The sequence below is a fragment of the Amblyomma mixtum genome, chromosome 2 (assembly GCF_055824585.1).
Source record: "Amblyomma mixtum isolate Tamu chromosome 2, ASM5582458v1, whole genome shotgun sequence".
Classification (NCBI taxonomy): Eukaryota; Metazoa; Arthropoda; class Arachnida; order Ixodida; family Ixodidae; genus Amblyomma; species Amblyomma mixtum.
In genome coordinates this window covers 221,083,932-221,099,154 of record NC_143013.1, presented here as the reverse complement: position 1 = coordinate 221,099,154, position 15,223 = coordinate 221,083,932, and the positions used below count along the sequence as shown (strand labels likewise).

At 48.7% G+C, this 15,223-nt stretch overlaps 1 protein-coding gene and 2 pseudogenes across 3 annotated transcripts in view; 2 read left to right on the top strand and 1 right to left on the bottom strand.

The window, feature by feature from the left end:
• LOC149362659 (uncharacterized) overlaps nucleotides 1–15,223 on the bottom strand; it is a 176,227-nt gene that overhangs the window by 113,886 nt on the left and 47,118 nt on the right. The window lies entirely within an intron of this gene.
• Nucleotides 186–6,875, top strand: LOC149362668 (uncharacterized; annotated as a pseudogene).
• LOC149362667 (uncharacterized) lies at nucleotides 12,692–13,644 on the top strand (annotated as a pseudogene).

Genomic DNA, 15,223 nt, shown 5'->3' with positions numbered 1-15,223 from the left:
AAGTTCACCGAATGCATGGTGGAAAGGAAAAGAACAGGCACGCTAGCAGTCGCGAAAAGGCCCCTTCATGCTATCGTTGTCACGCTGGACACTGTGAGCAACCACCTCCAAGGAATCGGCCTCGCGGTCTCCCCTGAGAAGACCGTGCAATGCTGTTCCATCCGAGAGCCACAGCGGCCAAAACAATGCAGCCACTGCAGCTCCAGGGCACCCCTCTACCGTGGAAACCGAGCGGGAGGTACCTGGGGTTCCAGATCGACGCCAAGCTCTCCTACAAGGCGGCCATCGGAGACCTGCGCAAAGCAAACAAGCGCGTGGCCGATCTCGCCTCCCGGCTGCTGGCGCGCAGAGAGGGAGCCACGCCCACACTGCCCCTGTGCCTCTACGAGGGTACCGCATCGGCGCGCATGTTGTACGCACTGCCGCTGCTCAAGCTCTCCCGCGCGCAGTGGATGCGGTTGGATGTCGACCAGCGCGCGGCCATCCGACGATTTGCGGGCCTCCCGCAAAGCTCTCCCATCGGCCCTACGCAAGTTTCTTGTTTCAAAGCTTAGACGACTGTCGGCTGTGCATCGACACGGTGGCAGCGACGCGGCCTATGGCAGCCTTAGTGCAGAGGTTCGAAGATGGCCAGAACGCAGGATCTTCCGCAAGAGCATGTCGCCCTCACCTTTCTTTCATTTGTCGCTGGGTTCGCACCCCAACCTGATTGTGATTTGCGTATTGACTGACCCCCGAGCGTTGAAAGCGTTATTAAAAAAAGCCATCTATGCGGCAATACTCGGAACCGAAACCACACAAAGCAAGCGGACAAGCGTCCCAGAAACACTATTCGCGAGAGACGAATACTTCGAAATTTCGAATACCGAGAATTCGGTTCGAACCGAATATCGAATAATTCGAAATTATCAAATATTTGCACACCCCTAGTTGTGATGCTCAATGCTTTGTTTTGGGCCATGACCCAAGCACATCCAATCACTACATATGTGCAAAAGGGAAAGTCTCCACATTACCCTACGATAGTAATGACTGAAGTACTCCAGCTGCATAAGTGTGTTGGTGGTGATGAATTCTTGGCGGCGATCTGCGATGGTGCAAGAAGTGGCAAGTCTATGTGTGCACATCTTGGCATAAGTGGGAAGGTGAACAGCCTTTAGTGTAAAACAGGAGATCCATGTGGCAAAGGTGCATTCCTTCACATGCAATGTGCCACACATCATGAAATGCATAAGTAATGATCTGATGCTTTCTCCAAAAATGGAACAAATTTCTCCATTTATTCAGAGAACTCCGCACATGAAGTGAACTAATTCAATGGTGGAAATTTATTTGATGACTCTTCCAAACCTGAGGCTATGTTCACGGTAAGCACAATGAATCACTGTTCAGTAAATCCCAGCGCAAATGCCGTGGAGCGCCTCTGTTTTTCAGGAAGTCTGTACAACAATGATTACGACGACAATGCCTTGCTGCTGACAAGCACATGTCAATTTTCTAGCATTCTTTCTTTCAACCAACTGCTGACATAGAAAGTGGCCAGAGCTCACCAGTGACCATAGTGGAGGGAGCGTGGGAGGAGCAACTATTATCACCAGACACCTCAAGTACATCTGTGCATGAAGAAGCTGAAAATGAAAGACCAACAAGCCATAGCTAGAGGCAATGTGGCCAAAAAAGGAAAGCGGAGGGCTCCAACTATCAGCAGGAGCTACTTTAAGAATAACACCTGCCTCAGAAAACTCTGGAGACCGTGACCAACTAAGGAAGCACAATTGATGGAGTGTCATGTAAAGGCCGGGGAGAAGCTTGAGGATTTGATGAGAAATTTTATCAATAAAGCTTAAGTTCGTTTCTACAAGCAATATTCAAGTAGTGCGTGGTGAATATTCTAGAACTCAAATTTGAACCTCAATGTGCAGTACTCATGGATTTGCAGACTAAACTGATGGTACATCACTAACAAATTATTGCAATGCGCTTTCTCAAAGGAAAAATAAACCCCAACAATACTATGCCCCACAGCACGAGCAACATGTGTCATGTGTGCAGATGGATTACTTCCGAGTACAGACGTAAGGAGTGCTACATGTGTGCGTTTGGAGACTCATCAAACAGCTGAATGAGTGTTTGTAGGTATTTGTTGTTCTTGGACTCGCTGGCTGCACTGAAATGTCAAAATGATAGCAAGTGTCCATAGATGTGCCTTCCTTTTCTCAAGGCTAGTTTCGTCAGGTTCTATTACAAGTCAGTCAATGGTAAATAGTTTTCTCCTTGCTTGTACCTTTCATTTTGTTTTATTAATAGTAAATACCGTATTTACTCGGGTGATGCTTGCAACCCTCCACCCTAATTGGCTATCAAAAATTGGAAAAAATTTTTCCTCACATAATCATCACACCCCGGAATTTACGCCGCAAGTCGCCTGCTCGTCGTAGCGAGCGCCGTCGATTAACCTTGGCCTCGACTAATTGCCATGGTTGGGCGCACATGCTACTAGGCTATCATCCTCGTAGTGCGGAGGGGGAAAGTGACACCATCACGAACCACCGCTACGTTATTTTGCGAAGGTGTCTCGTAGGCCTCGTTGACCTTGTTTGCGTGCGTGTGGCACCGTGCTCTTTGTGCCGCTTTGACACGGGGCGCTACGCAAGCTACACAGCTGCGTTTAAGTCAACAGCTATTGAGTATGCTTCAGAACATGGCAACCGCGCTGCCAGCAGACACTTCGGCGTCAACAAGTTTTGCATCCGGTATTGGAGACGGCAGCACAACCAACTCAAGACGACCGTTAAGACGCGCCAGGACTTCCGTGGTCCAAAGAGTGGGAGATTTCCTGCCGTCGAAACTGTGGTGTCTGGCTTATCACCGCAGTCGTTAATACGCAGGTGTGAAAAAAGAATAAAAGGCGTGCGCCGCAACCTACACGCGGGCTTATCTCGACCAGCCACGCACCGGCGAACATGTGGGAATAAACGTCGCTTCGCCCCTGGAAACTTGTCTGCTCCTTCGCATGAACCACGTAACGCAACAACTGGCGACGAGGATGGGATTGAAGACGTTGTTTCTTCAGTTTGGAAGGCAAGTGTTTCCGAAATTCACTCAGTGTAGAATACTGCCGTTTTGCAGTGTGCGAAGCCGGTGACTGTTGTCATGACTTGGGCCGAGGCAGCAGTGACGCACTTCACTGGGTGACTGGGCCAGCTGGAACCCTTCAACGAGTTCGCCAGCGATCGGGCTTCGTACGCAGAGCGGCCTACGTCGTTCCTGATTGTCAACCGAGTACCCGACGGCGACAAGGTACACGCCTTCTTGAGCATTATCGGTTCGAAGACCTACGCGTTGTTGAAGTCATTAACTGCTCCAGAACTGCCTTCTGCGAAGAGTTTCGAAGACCTCAAGAAAGTTTGGAGCAACCACGTGTCCCCGAAGCCATCCGTCATTGGAGAAGGGCCAAGTTTCACCGGAGGTGTCAACGAGAAGGTGAGTCCTTATATAGTTATGTTGCTGAGCTTCGTAAACTGTCCCAAACGTGCAAGTTTGGAAGTGCCCTTGACGAGTCCCTTCAGGACCGCTTCGTGTGCGGCTTGCTACGAGAAGACATTCAGCGAGAGCAAGCTTACGTTCCAGAAAGCGGTGGAGTGGGCTCTTACAATGGAAGTGGCTAAGAAGAGTGCTGCTGAGGCACGCGGCACCGACGGCGCAGTCGGCGATGTGCACAAGGTGCAAGCTGAGGAGCAGAAAACATGCAAAAGCTGCTTTCACTGTGGTTCGCCAAAACACATGAGTGAAGCATAGCCTCACTTGGATGCAACATGTTTCAGTTGCAACAAAAAGGGGCATATCCAGAGAGCCTGCAGAAGCAGTGGTAAGACTTTTTCTAACAAAAAGCAGATGAAAACGAATGTGAAGATGCTGACGGTTGTGTCGCAAAAAGCTTCAACCCTCAGTCTTAACGGCGTGTCAACAGCCCAGCACGACCTTGTCACCGCACAGACGACCATCGACAGGGTCTTGGTGAACATGGAGTTAGACACGGGAGCGGTTGTTTGCGTCATGTCAAAGACGCAGTTCCGTCAGCTTTTTCCTTTGGCTGTACTGGAGCCTGCTACAGTTAAACTTTGTACCTACACAGGAGCACTGGTACGACCCCAGGGGGTCTCTTCGTAAAAAAAGCATGACCATGCATGAGCATGCATTTGGAGCATGACCATGGCAAAAAAGAAGTAATGTATGGTATGTAGGGTTTTCCATCTCGAAGTGACACGAATAACGAGAGACACAAGGGCCCTGAAAATAATATCGACTACCTGGGGTCCTTTAGCAAACAAAAAGTGTAATAGGCAAGGTAATGAAGAGGAAACAGTGCACACGATGGACAGCAAGTTACTTATAGCTTTCCACTGGGCGAACAGGAGCGAGAGCAGCGAGCAGACGGAGTAGTGCACGAGAGCAGCAGAAATGCACGTCCTCGTCTCACGAATGCAACATGCACTCTGTCCTGAAAGCAGAGCAGCGAGGGAGAGCATGTGACGTCAAGTGTCATGTGACCAAACGCCTTTTCCCGCACTCGCGCGGCGGTCAATTTCCGGGCCAGTTTTGCATCTGTCGCCGTCTTTAGTTTGACAATGAGTGAAGAAGCGCAGCGGCTGTTCATGGCCATGGTAAATGCTTCACCGCTAACTGCTACACCAGATAAGCATTGTCTACCTTAAAAATTAGCTGCGAAACATAACAGCGCTAATACCAGCGCTTTCTATGCGTTCACCACAGCTGCCATTGATGCCTTGGCCTCTCGTGAGAGCACTGTCGAGAGACCCGACGGTAAGCGACAATAACTACTATACATCGGGCCATATCGGACGATTGTCTTCATCGATTTCTTTTATTGCTCACAGTTTGTCGCGCTGAATGGACTACTTCGGGTAATGGGGGCGTCGCAGCGTGACACAACAACGGACGAGAACGGCGCCACACTTTCTCATTGTACTGTCAAACCTTCTTCTGCGGTTTATTGCCCCTTTTATCTGTCGATGCTCCCAGATTGCTGTGTATGCCTGTTTAACTATGCAGCGTTTGACTATGCAAAGCAAACCTCTTTAAAAAGAACTTGGGAGGCCTCTTAAGTACACTCTTAAACAAAATGCGATAGTAATTCTGCTCATTCACCTTCATCTAATTATGCGGGTGGGCCAACTGCCAAATTTTGGGGTTGTGTTGCGGCGCAGAAAAGAGGTACTCGGCAGTTTTCACAGTCGTAATTGTACGTTCACGTGCAGAGAACACCGTTGTGTCGGATGCCGGCGAGAGGGGAATGCAGCCAGCGCCAGGAGTGAAAAGAAGTGGTGGAGTTGAGCTTGTGCCAACTACACTGCTTGACATATTTTACGCTTTTAGTAAACTAGCCTTACTTTTATTTCAGCTCCTGAGTGGACACCAGGAGAAGCTAAACTGATGTTAGATTACTATTACTGTAACGACGAAGAAGTTGCTGTTCAAGCGAAGACGACGATGAACTTCTGACCGTTGTGTTATGCGGCATTGCCATCGCTTTGGGTGTGTGCTCGTGGTGCTCGACCTCTGTGTCTACGAGGCCTGTGTCTCTGTGTCTACCGCCGGCGCCCCGTACCTAACCATCCCAGTACCCATCTTACATTTGGTGGAGGTGCTGGGTAGAAATCTCCATCGTGGAGCTGCGTAGCCGCACTCTTCCCACGCTTGAAATGCCAGAAGACGCCCAAAACCAATCTGTGCAAACGGGACCAGCTCTCATCTACGCCGGCTCCCTTCGCCAGCGAGATCCGGCAATCTTCAGCGGAGCCGATGAGAATGACGTGGAAGACTGGCTCGCGTCATACGAACGGGTGAGCCTGTACAATAGATAGGGACGACGATACGAAGCTGAACGTAATTTTTTATCTAACGGGAGTCGCTAACCTCTGGTATCGGAACCATGAGAGAGACATCCGAACATGGGCGGCCTTCAAAACGAAGCTTGCCGAAGTCTTTGGTCGCCCCACTGTCCGGAAACTTCGGGCTGAACAGCGTTTGCGTGAACGCTCGCAGCACGTCGGTGAAAGCTTCACCAGCTATATAGAAGAAGTCATTGACTTATGCAAACGTGTCAATGCGAACATGTCCGAAGCCGACAAGATAAAACACATCTTGAAAGGTATCGACGATGATGCCTTTCAGATGCTATTAGCCAGCGACTTGCGCACCGTTAAGGAAGTGTTCACGCTCTGCCAGACTTCCTCAGGTTGGTCCTTTCAAAAAGTTTAAGAACAAGAAGATGCTTTTTAAACAGGTTTCCCAGGATTTGGCCACTGTGCTTGGATGCAACAAAACGCCACAGCAATGTGAAAATCGTTACAAAACGGCAATGAAGCAGGAGAAAAAGGCAAGTGATAACAATAACAAATCAGGCGCTTCACCTTGCCCTGTACCATTTGACGATGAAATGAGAAAAATTCAGAGCACAGATGACAGTCTTGAGCCAGAAGCTCAAAGGGACTCTTTTGGAGTGACCTACAAGCCGGTGACATCAACAAGCGCTGACAGTTGAGCTGATCTGCCCTCACCTCTACCTGAAAGCTAAAGTACTGCGACGAACAGTTCAGAAACTGGGGACAGCACAAAACGGTCAGCAGAAGTCAAGAAAAAGCAATTCCGCACTAGTACCAGTCGTATGCAACAGATGCAATTATTTTTTGACCAAATGCGGGCTATTGGTACAGAGTGAACGTCTCGCAGGGAAGAACCAGAAGAGGCGTGCTGAGCGGCGAGCTGAGCGCATCCAAGAGCGCCAGGAACGTCGCAAGATGCACGAAGACAAACTTCAGCTCATACGCGAGGCCCTGGAGCTCAGGCAATAAAGACAGCGAACTTCGGATGAACATGTTTTGATGACTGTTTATTTCATACACCTCTTGTGCATGGCCAAAAACAAGTCTTAGTATTGCATCAACTTTTATTTTATGTTTAGCACTGTGCTTGCTTGTATCATGACAGATTTTGTGGCTGCCTCCTTCTCGTTTACCTTCTGCAAGTGCCTGCAAGAGGCTCTCTTCTCTAGAGGTTCCACTGCGAACTTCAGCTGCAGTAGAGCTTTGATTATTGTTAGCCTGAGAGCTCAGACGCATGTCCTGAAGTAGACTATCAGGTGAGTCCCCATTGTCAATGCAGATGTTGTGGAGGACACAAAACAAGAGTATAAATTTTGCAATGTTGTCTACTGTCATGAGGTCCAAACGCTATAGCTGCCTAAACTTACCTTTTAATTCCCCAAAAGCATTTTCAATTAGAACTCGGGTAGATGGAAGTTTGGTGTTAAAGGCCTTGTCAGAGGCATCGAGGCTTCCATAGTCTCGGATGGGAGTCATCAGAAACTCTCCGAAATGGGTACGCAGAGTCCCTAAGAATTTGGAATTTTCTAGCACAGGTTCTTCGAAACGTTCAAAGTCGGAAGATCCTGGAGTTGTGAATCTTACTTGGTGCACCAGTGCTGGCATCAAGGAACCTCTTCCGGTTATCACATATTCCGTGCAGTGTCAAGGATGGGTAATAGTACCTATTTACATACACTGACTGCACTTTGCCAGCAGGGCAACAGGAATATAGCTCCCATCAATGCAGCCAATAGTGTCTGGAAACCTTGAAACTTAAAAGTTGGGAAAAAAATAACTGTACAAATTTTCATGAAGACCTTATGAGGGAGTGCGAAGATCTTAACAACTCTTTGAATTGATCCAGCTGAAAACAATGCTTTCGCAAGCTCTTCAATGTCTTCACGCAGCTTACAGAAGAAATGATGAGACGACACTGCTTGTCACAACCTTACAGTTGAAACTAAATTCAAGGATGCCCAGTATATAATATGCTTATTATAAGTTATATGTGTTTCGTGAAGAAGAACACACAGTTTTCTGTGAAGGGCAATATACATGGCAAATGAAATGCTGTTTTGATTAAGGGCAACCCTATTTAAAAACTAGCCGATACAACACAAGAAGAAAAGAAAGCGACAGGACAGAGGCCTTCTTTCCTTGATGTGTTGTATCGGCTGGTTTTTGAGATGACGTCACGCCAACAAGCCCAACTGTCGACACTTGTGCAACTCCTATGCACAATACAAACTGAAAGAAGGACATTTTTTCAATTACCTGCTTTACCATTCTAATTAACACCAGTTAATTAGAACAGCTTCAGCAAGGGTGGCCACATCTAGATAAGGCTGGAACGACAAGTGACAGTCAAAATAGCCCTAATCAAACTAAACTACATGGTGCAGAGCTGCCTGCGCACCTCTGACATGCTTGCAGTGCAAGGCGTGAAAAAAAATGGACGGCCGCCACCTCCGAGAAGTGTCAGATCACTTAGTTTTGGTTTCAGTTTCCTAAGCTTCATGCCAGTTCTTGGCAACGGCAGATATCACCCGTGCACCATCAAGACAACCGAACTTAGCTGCGTACTGTTTACGGCGCTGATTGGCGCCAACATGCGTTTCTCTTGCTTCCATCTAGGAGGTTCTTCCAGTGTAAAAGAAAGTGTTTGCTCTTTGTGCGGGAAGCATGAAATTCTCATGAGCGTTACAACTGAAAACAATGCACTTTTTGTTTTTCTGACAGCGAAAAATGAGTGCATGCTAGATTCAAGTCAATACGAAATATTGGTTTGGTTTGGTTTATGGGGTTTAACGTCCCAAAGCGACTGAGGCTATGAGAGACGCCGTAGTGGAGGGCTCCGGAAATTTCGACCACCTGGGGTTCTTTAACGTGCACTGACATCGCACAGTACACGGGCCTCTAGAATTTCTCCTCCAAAGAAATTCCAGCCGCCGCGGCCGGGATCGAACCCGCGTCTTTCGGGTCAGCAGCCGAGCACCATAACGACTGAGCCACCGCGGCGGCAATACGAAATATTATATACATACATATACATATTATATATATATATATATATATATATATATATGCGAAATTGAGGAACGCTTAATTTAGGGAAACATTTATTACGAGTCGACGTTTCGTACAGAGCCTGTCCTTTTTCAAGACTGAAGATACATGGTTCTTGCTTCACTTCTTAAGGGTGCTGGCGTGGCAGATTTACAACCTCCTCTATCGGCATCGCCTGACAGAGTGGCAGGACCATCTAATGACAAAAGGTGATTACACCCACCCCACCGTGGAGTATCCCACTTGAGCAGCTCCTAGCTACTCTGAGGTCCTCACCAACTGCTAGAAAAAAGACAGACAAGGTGAAAACTCCCCAACCACACCTCAGATGCATCGACAGGTGGAGAAGCATCGAACGCCTGTACTCCAAGGGTGTAGTCAGAGACCACTACAGCACCCAAGGCTTTTTGGCGAGGGGGGCATTGCAAAATCATCCGTGACCCACCACTGAGCCCTACTCCCAACACCAACGCGGCCACCACCTTTTCCCAATGTGGTTAGTAACATGATCCCCACTACCACCTTCAGGGAAGCGACACGAGAGCACCACTGAGAGACCCCAGTTAACAAAAGTCTCATGCACTGCAACCCACCGGCAGCAACCTCCATCCAAAGCAAACCACGTGTATACACCAACCACCCAAAGCACAGCACAGAAACCCACGGAAAACAGCACAAGGACTCCAGCAAGCCCCAGCGCAGCCTCAGGCCATTCAGACCAAGCGCAGCGACAAATGCCTTCCACTGTGAAAAGCCACGTGGACGCTGCCACCAGCTCGAAACCGGAAATTCCCAACACCCCTCTGTCTCGCTACGATCTCCGAAAGAGCTGTGGTTCCGCACAATGGGTTCGTCAACAGTGACAATAAGGCAGCACGAGTATGCCGACTCTCTTTCTCACCCTACCGACAGCCGTCCTCAAATAACTCCAAAATCGTAGATAAACGAATAAGGCATGAACTCCATATCCATAGCCTAAAGATCTATATGCAATCCAAAATCACGCCAAAAGGTTTACAAATTTCACTAACACCATCAATTTGTAACCTGTGTGATGAGGAAAAGGAGAATTGGAATCGTGTACTAGAATATGCTTCTTTAGAATTGCTTGGAGTTACGATTGGGCATTTTGAGAGGGTTTGGGGGCTCTGAGTAAACAAGAGAGTTGGGCTCGTCAACACATTCCGCTAATCGCGCCTGAGGCCACCGAACATATGTTCTTTGAGGAAAAGAGAACCAGCGAGGTACGCGAGATAAAACGCAAAAAATTCATTAGTGACGGGATTCCATACCTCACGTGGACAAATCCAGCAGCACGCGAAGAATCCGAAACGGAGGCAGCTACTAATAACAACCCCATGGTTACGGCAAGCTCCAACAACAAGTTCAACGCAACAACCCAAAGACATTAATACCGACAACACAAGTAGAACAATCTGGAATGGGAGCAGCCACTAATGATAATCCCACGGCTACAAGCTCTGGCTTTGGTTTCCAGGATAGCATTATTAATCTATCGTCCAGCGCCCTAACGGTGGACGAGAGATCCGTTCTTTCTCAAGGCCTTACGTTTTGCCCCACCACAAGTAAATACAATGAATTCTCAGTCTTAAAAGATCCGAACGACTGCGCTGGATTCTTGGCATCGAGGTTGATCAAGGCAACGGACGCCAGCGGAGAGATGTGGTCAGCGGGACGCTGAGCAGCAGAACGGCGAGTCGGGGGCAGTGCAACGAGCCCTGTGTGATGACTGGTTGCCTGCAGCGGAACGACTGCGCTGGATTCTTGGCTGTAAGGTTTGGTGAGTGCGGGACTTTCTTCTGCTGAGTTTTGCCAGGCTTTGTTAGGGTCAGGAACCGAGCTGGTAATTGGGGTTGTCGTTGCTGCCGGGTTAGTTGCGGCAAGACAATAGCGGACAGTAAAGAAAGAAGCACTCAGAGAAGCCATGGATTTGAAGACGCTTCGCAAACCGAAATTACTGGAGCTTGCAAGAGAGTTGAGTCTGGATGTCTCAGACAAACTCAGAAAACCAGAAATGCTAAAGGCTATTCTTGCGTTGGAGGCTGAGGATGACGAGCTTTTGGAACGCCTTGAGACCATTGGGGAGAGAGACGGCAAAATGAGAACAGGAGGAGTAGAGAAAAGCAAGAGAAAGAGGAACAGGAACGCGAAAGAGAGCTGCGGGAACAGGAACGCGAAAGAGAGCTGCGGGAACTCACGCGTGAACTTTACGCGATCAGAAGAATGAGAATGTGACCTTGCTTAAGTGTTTTCAGAAAAGGCGAAAATTTCAGAACTTTTCTAGAAAATTTTGAGAGAATTTGCATGGAGGAGCAGCTAGACCAGGGTGATTGGCCAATTGTGTTGATGGGATTCCTCCCGTGTGAACCCAGAAATGTATTGGCGCGGTAGTCTGACGAGGATGCCCACAACTATGCGATAGCTAAAAGTGCGCTTTTCCGGTACTTTGGATTTTCCGCCGAGGCCAATTTGAAAAGCCAAATTCACAATAGTCAGCTACCTCGCGAGAGTGTCAGGGACCGAGTTAGGAGCTCAGCTCAGTTGCCGGATGACACGGCTGCTGCTCAGAAGTGGCGGCATAGGACAGGTTTGGTCCAACAAAGAAAGCCCACTTCGGCAGCGAGGACTGATGAATTCGGTCGAAAAGCTAGCGAAAGGCGCAAATCCGCAAGCCATAAGGGCTCAAGGGATAGTTTTGGCACTAAAGCTAGGGAAGAGGAAAGGTGCAACGCGGTGGCTGTGAGCCCAGAAGAGCATGCACTTTCCAGGAAGGAGGCAGACTCCTGCGGTCGAGAGGATAATACCCAGGAGAAAGACGCCGAAGGTCTCAGTGACCAGGGAAAAGTAGTCCTTGGGTCATTTGAGGAAGGTCATCATGGAAGTTCTGTGAAGGCTGAGTTTAATGGGAACCAAGAGCAAACTGTGAATTGCAGGAATCCCATCGAAAACAAAGCCGATCGACCTGCTTTGTTCGCGAGCACTGTCAGTGCTAATAAAGAAGCGACCGTCTCTAACTCTAAGGCCGAGGCTATTTTGAAAAGTGAGGCTGGCGTTTTCTCTCAGGAAGAGAATAGTGAGCTCACCGGCCGGCAGCAATGAGGGAATCAAGGGAGACATTTCTTCGATGCGGCCGGCGAACAATAGCAGCAAAAGTTTGGGGACGATGCTTTGCTGTAAAGAGATTGACTGCGAGTCAACCGTGTACGCCGCTGAAAGCCCAGGTCAGAACGCAACGTCAGCCAAAGAGTAAGAGCCAAAGCTCCTACTGACGGATGCACTGTTGCGTCTGCGGATCCCACCAGACTCACCTCGGGCAGAGGAATATGAAGATGTAGCCATACATGCTGTGCACATACTTTCAACCCTCGTCAGGGACGCCATGGTAAAGAGGCTGCAGGCAGCGATGGCTGAAGATGAAGACCTCGGGCGAGTGATGACCGCTCTCAAAAATCATAAGGCCATTCAAGGGCAGTTATCACCTGTGGCAGCAGAGTTGTCAGTTGTGAATGGTAACCTTATGAGAGGCGCTAAAGTGATAATACCTAAGAAGCTACGGAAAGAAATGCTGGACCGGTTGCACGAGGGACACCTCGGGGTAAACAAGGCAAAGGCGAGAGCTAGAGCCTTAATGTATTGGCCGGCTGTGCAAAAGGACATTGAAGAAAAAACGCCAAAATGTGAGACCTGCTGTTGCTAGGCGTATCGGCAGCCATCAGAGCCAGTACTAATGAAGCCTGTCCCTTTGTTGCCGTGGTCAAGAATAGGGTTGGACCTGTGTGAGCATGTGGGAGTGCAATACTTAGTGGGCTATGACGCTCACTCAAACTACCCAGAAGTAGAACAGCTGACTCAAACAACGAGCCACCAAGTCATCCAGAAACTGGAAATGTGGTTTGCCAGGCATGGGATACCTTCAGAAGTGTGCACGTATGGGGGACCGCAGTTCTCCTCGAGGGAGTTCCTGGAGATTGCCAAGCTATGCGACTTTCGACACGTGGTTTCGAGTCCGAGGCTTCCAAGGACAAATGGGCTAGCCGAGAAAGGGGTACAAGTGTTCAAAAGACTCCTGAAGAAAACAAAGCATGCTAATGAGCCTCTGTGGCTTGGACGTCTAAACTACAGGTCATCGCCACTAGAGGATGGAAGGAGCGCTGCGCAGTTGCTGATGGGGAGACAACTTCGAGGCCGTCTTCCAGACTTCTCCACCCCTCAGGCAACCGAGGTGAAGAAGCAGACACAAAGGCACCGGCCAAGGCCGGAACTACCACCACTCAGGACAGGAGACACCGCCCGCCTTTTAGAAGATCAGGGTTGGACTAGCAGAGCCAAAGTAACGCGGCAGGTCACAACATGATCATATTTGATGAAAACCGAAGACGGGAGCCTACTGCATCGCAATAGGCAGCACATCCTGCGGACGGCAGAGCCGTTCCACTCGCCTAGCGACACAGCCGACAGCGCCCACCATCCTCAGAAAGCTAATGGCAGCGGCCAAGAAACAAGCCCTGCAGGCACACCAGAACGTCCTCCAGCCTCTGGCCTGCACGACGCAGCAACTCCCATGCGCCGCCCTGTGCGGGCAAGGAACCCGCGAGTGCATCTAACTTATGATGAGAACTTCGAGCAAGAACCTGGACCCTCACGTGGGAGTGAGGGAGGTGTAACATAGCCCAGCCAGCAACCTGAGCTCCCAGGGTGCCTTGCACGTTCTCCACTCATCGGCGTGCGTCGCAATAAACTCCTCTCTTTGTTCAGCACTCGCCTTGGCGTACGTGTCATCACTGCTGTACGTGAGAGCCAGCACATGTGTTATACCCCTGTCACATGGACATTTCAGAAGGCCCTTGAACTGATAGTCTGTCGACTCAGAGGCGATCGAGCGCTGCTACACGGGCAGTTTGAATGGCCATCAAGTCAATAGTCTATCGAGTCAAAAGAGCAGCGCGGAACTCCATTGAGATTTCAAGGGCCTTCGAGCACTGCCCAAGGTTGCTAGTGATGCTTTGAGTGGCGTCAACATGCACTCGTGCACGATGCATTCATGGTAAAAAAAGCGTGAAAAAACATTCTTCTCCTACACTTTAATGCAGGCAGTAAAATATTAGTTTGTAAAATTCTTTAAAAATTGTATGGCTTTAGTTTGCAGCGCATTAATTTCATACTCTCTCTTGCAGTAACCGATTGCATGTGAGAAGCAAACACAATGAAAAGCTCAGCCATGAAAAGCTCAGCGTGGCCTCGTGGTAGAGCATCCGCACCGCATTCGGGAGGTGCTGGATTCGATCCCCAGTGCTGCCGGGTACCCACCGGTTTTTTTAATGGGTACAAGATTTCCCCTGGCCTGGTGCTCGGCTCTTCTCGGGTGCGATGCTTAAGAAAAGGGTCTTAGACCACAGTTTCCTTGACGTTGCACACCATCAGTTGTAACCAAGTACGTTTATATGGAAAGTTATAGAATATCTTCATTCTCACATTCATTTCATTCATTTCATTCCTTATTTTAACTGCATGCAGGTTCTGACTGCGATGTCCTTATGGATGACAGTAACTTCCAAGGTCTCCTTATTTCCACTCCTTCAATGCGGAATGCAATGGCTGCATATTCCAGAGTCTTTTGGCATTGATGCCACATACATGCTTTTAGATGTCAGGGCACCAGTGTACATCATTCACAATGAAGATTCCAATGGTGCTACAGAAGTAGACTGTGGCCATTCTTGTGAGGGAAGATGAATGCAGCCTGAAGTGGCTCCTTGACAAGTTCCAGGATCTCAATCCCTCTTGGACAAAGACAAGATGCATTATGGCAGATAAGGATCTGCTAGAGCTAGATTTGCTCAAGAAGTGTTCCCCAGGCACATGTTTTAATTTGTGTGTTTCACATTAAAGACATTTAGGCGTGAAATCACCAGCGCAAAGATGACCATGTCAGCAGAACAATGTGGCCATGCCTTCAAGCTTCTTCAGAGGATGGTGTAGAGTTTAAGAGGCTTGAAGATCATCTGTACAGGAGTACTATAACAAAGATTGGTGCAGCATTAAGGATGAATGGAACAAAGGATCACAGTTTTTAGGTGCGAGTTTTAATAACGCAACAAACAACCGCCTCGAAAGCATTAATGAAAAACTAAAGAGTGTAGTCCCTCTGTAGTGTTCTCTTGAGCAGTTTGTTCTAGCACTCTTCAGTATTCTAACCACAATGCAGCAAGAGACGGACTACATGGCAGCAGATTCGGTCCATAAATGTC